Here is a 4,361-nt window from a genome sequence, read left to right as displayed (position 1 = left end):
TAAAAATGATAAAGATAAAATTTAAGTGTCATAATATTTCTATTTTTATTAAAGAGTGAAGTATGATATTTATCCAATAGTAAAATAAAATTTTATTATTTGCTATATATTTTTTCGATTTATTATTTTAAATGTTATTACATTATTTTACCAATTTTTTCTGTCTCAGTTTATTATGTTACAATACGATGGATAAAAAATAGTTACAGTTTATCAGGAAGTGTTGCGGGTGTAAAATTGAAAATATCGATAAATCGATCCAAACCAATCAAAATTGATCACAATGGTTCGATTTTTAATAATAAAAAAAGTTGGTTCAATTTACAAATTTTGGAAACCAACCTTATTGATTTGGTTTTTAATTTTCTTGTCTCCTAATTTATATATAATTATATATATATTTGATTAGATTAAAGTAATTCATTATTTTATATTATGATCAAATTAATTTTAAATATATTCGATATATCTTTAACATCAAAACTAAGTTGATTTGAATTAATTTTATAAACAAATTAGACTTAAATTATAATATAAACTCAAATTAATGGATTTTGGGTTTAAAACAAAAATAAATCTATATTTGGATTAAGGAATAAAAAATGTTATTTAAGTTAGGTTAAAATTGAATCAAACTAACCTTCAAAGGCTTGGTTTGGTTTTCTGTTTTTCATTTTAAATATGGTCGGTTCAGTTCATTTTTTACTCAAAAACTCATTGAATCGACTTTATTTAGAAGTCTTATTAGAATTCCTTTAAAGATATTAGTTAATTGTGTGCCCCTTTTAAAAAAAAAAAAAAAAAGGCTCAAGAAAGATCTCATACCATGAAAAAATGATACACCAAGATCGTTAAGATTATTAAGTATAAAGTTAAAATCTATCATATATAAATTTAGCCAACCTTGAAGGCCTTAAAATTGTTGAAATAGATGCTTTAGAAATAGGTTATAATAGAATCTTTAAGCAAAGAGACGGTGATAAGGAAATATTAGTTGGAGTCACTTTAAAAACCTGAAATCAAATCCAACTCAATTACACCATCGTCGAAAAAAGGATTTTAAACATTATTTTATACATTTCAAAATTTCAAAATGATCTTTTAAATAAAAAATTTATATATATAATTAACAATTAATTTAGATTAAGGGATACATTTTATTGAATAAAAGCATATATAATTAATAATCCCAATGGGCCCTGGTGGCCACCATTCTTCTCCTTCTACCCTCATGCGCTCACATGCTCCGGCATCAGCCTAGTGCTTACCCTTGACAAGGCAGAAGCCAATTATGTTCAGAAAACTTTTAACCCTTAGCACTTCTCTTTGTTCCTTTGCCATGTTCATTCCGAAAGGAAAGGTCTTTTTGTTGGGTGATTCCGAAATATACCATTAATTTTCCCCTTATATATGGAGACGAAAGGGAAGCAAATTTCTCATAATATTTTGGGGAGTTGGGGCCTGCCTTTGAAATTTAGTTTGCTACATTAATGGGTTGTGTTACTCTGCATATATGTATATATACATCCCAATTTGAAAGATGGTTTTATTACATTGAAATGTCAAATTTGAACTGTAAGCAGCCCTGAGAAAAAACAGGTTGATCGATCCATTCCCTTAGTGGGCTAATACAGTGGTTCTCGGAAGGCGAGCGGCGTCTCCACTTTTACTATGACCCTGGGACAGGGAATTGCTATGAATTTGGGTGCCTCATCGCCGGGCATCAACACTGGCAAGCTTGGACTTTGATTTTGTTTCCACTTCTGAGAAAAGAAAAGAAAATATCAAAATGTACATGAGCAGTGAATATTATTGTAGTGGAGCTTAATTAACAGCCATAATTATATGTACAGGACAAGACAGAGCTAGGTAGAGAGATATACCATGTGAGGGGGGACAGATTTGGGGGGTGAATGAGGAATTCGGGATTGAGTATTGGAAGTGTGATCCTCAGTAGAGTGACGGAGGCATCGGAACTTATCCCAGTGAAAGCAGAAAGACATGAGGGCGCTCATGCATAGTAACATGATAAGTAGCAGTGCTAGACCGACAGGAAAGCCTATGACTGGCCGCGACAGAGATACTCCCTCATTCTCCATCTACCTTTCCTTTCTAACTCTCTTCTCTGATCATGGGAATATAATTCAGCAAAGATGTAACTGGAGATCCAGCCATACGGGGTGGTTTGTGAGTGAAGGTGGGTGTTGGGTGGTGGTGACATCCATTTATTGGGTTATGGGAGTAGTGTAGGGAAGTGGTTGGACAAACTTCGTGTTATATACGGAAAGAAAAGAGAGGTTCTAGGGTTCTGGGGTCCTACCTTCATGGTGGTGTCATTGTTGCATTGCCCATAATAACAATCTCTGGACAGTGTGATATTCTTCCCATATACCTTATAAAACTAGAAGTTAAAGCTTGACAAGAAAACCAGCAAATTAAAGCTAAACAAGACAGCTGGGTGCAGGCTGCTGGGTCCACGGACACTGATTACCTTATGGGGCTTGGGTTGGGTGTATTGGGGCTCAGATTTCTTAGCTATAAGGTCAGCACATGAGTTGGTTTTGCTGCAACAAAATGTCAAAAACTGCACCACTAGATTGAAAGCTATAGAGGAATTGGATAGAGATAAATGGTACAGTTTGGCATAGAAACCATCCAACTACCCCCAATAAATGGATGACTTAGCCACTTCGCCTAGTGTGGGTTGGGGAGAGTCCTTGACAGCTTCCCACTAATTCACTTGCCAACCATGTTGAGTTTCCACTCCATCTGGACACCAAAATAATGCCCCTAAGATTTTAGGCGTCAGGGCTCCTACAATGTCCAACCCGGCCATTACTTATATATGATTTTTCTTCTGATGATAAGCAAGTATCAGGTTAGGCGCCGTCATATCATAAGCGAAAGGTTGAGTCCTGATGGGTAAACCAATGTTGAGAACTGATATTCCTACTAAATCATAGGCCATTAGAGAGAAGGGTAGAAAGAGTACTGGTGTCTAAACGTTCCTCCAGGGCTCTCAGATTTGGATGATAAACTGAATGAGAGGATCCTACTATGTGAAGGTAGTAGCAGAAAGCATTAGAGGTTTCAAGTTCTAACCCTGACACATTTAGATGCTGGAATGTGGAGAAAAAAAAAGAGGGAAATACAAAATACAAACAAATAAGATCATATGCAAATAATGGAATCTAATGGCCTATTTGGTGGCACCACCACGTGTTTTCCATAGGAAAGAAAAAAGTATCAATAGGTATTGTGGCACCCAATGAATCTAGATAAAACATACCAAATCAAACAGTGTTGAAAGACAATTTTGTTTGACCGTCAACAGCTATTGTCCAAACTTTACTGTACTCTGATGCTTCCTCCGCCACACCATGACTGAAAGCAGGGGTCTTCCTCACCGTTGCAATCCAATGGCTTAATGACGCCCATAAGCTCAGCTCTCAAGTACTAGCCTCCTTTTACGACCTTTGTTACTCTGCCATGATCACGGTGTTACGCACGGCCACTTATATGGACCTTACCAAACTCAACCCCTGATTCAATGATTAGGCCAAAGAAAAAATTTGACGTGGAATGAAAACAACACAAGTCAGAAGAGCAAGAATACTAAATCACACAAATGACTTTCCTAATTCTCTTAATTGCTTGTGTCACATGGTGAAAGCATTCAATATTATGCAAAATCAAAGCATTTATCCGTTGAATCTCTTTTGGGAAAGCATTTAGGAAGAGCCATTATTAGTAAGTGATATAGCACTACTCCATTTTCCATGTTTTGTGGCCCCTTAGACTGAGTGGGTTAGAAAAAACCAGCAATACAAGCACCAGCAGATAAGCATTGGGCGATGCCTCTTTGTAGAAACAAACAGCATGATCCTGAGAAGGCCGTGGAGAAGACGTGTAGTAGGTCCCTGGATATGGTTGATGGTGTAACATGTAGAAATTTTTACTTGATACTTGGTTTGAATATAGGTTCCAAAATTTAGGTTATGGTCAGCTTCAACATCCAACTTTGGAAATTGCTTCCAATTCCAATCCACTTCGAGCACAAAGTGGGAGGCATTATCTTCCGAAACCTAACACAAAATGCCTGGTGGAAGAGAGCCAATGAGAAAGCTATGCCGGAGGTTTTAAGAGGTTTTTAAGGCGTGTGAAATCACAACACACATGTTGCTTTCTTATCTCGTACTCTTGTTGCATAATGAAGACGGCACCACAGTCTCCACCACTTTACACTTCGTGCTCTCACCCTAATTTCTTTCCCATACATTTTTTCACTTTCCATCCATCTTCTCTCTGCCCATAATTTTTGCCTAAATAAAATCAAATTAATGCCTAAAACTCTAACTTAT

The 4,361-nt window shown here is 36.3% G+C and overlaps 1 long non-coding RNA gene across 1 annotated transcript; it reads right to left on the bottom strand.

The window, feature by feature from the left end:
• Positions 1–1,462: 1,462 nt before the first annotated feature.
• On the bottom strand, positions 1,463–4,090 carry LOC100243687 (uncharacterized). Its single transcript, XR_788232.3, has 2 exons — positions 1,884–4,090; positions 1,463–1,763 (listed from the first exon to the last, which is right to left on the bottom strand). It is a non-coding gene; the product is annotated as an uncharacterized LOC100243687 (long non-coding RNA).
• Between the last annotated feature and the right edge of the window lie 271 nt (positions 4,091–4,361).

Source organism: Vitis vinifera, chromosome 18 (assembly GCF_030704535.1).
Source record: "Vitis vinifera cultivar Pinot Noir 40024 chromosome 18, ASM3070453v1".
Taxonomy (NCBI): Eukaryota; Viridiplantae; Streptophyta; class Magnoliopsida; order Vitales; family Vitaceae; genus Vitis; species Vitis vinifera.
Note: the sequence above shows the minus strand (reverse complement) of the source record. Positions and strands in the feature narration are given on the sequence as shown.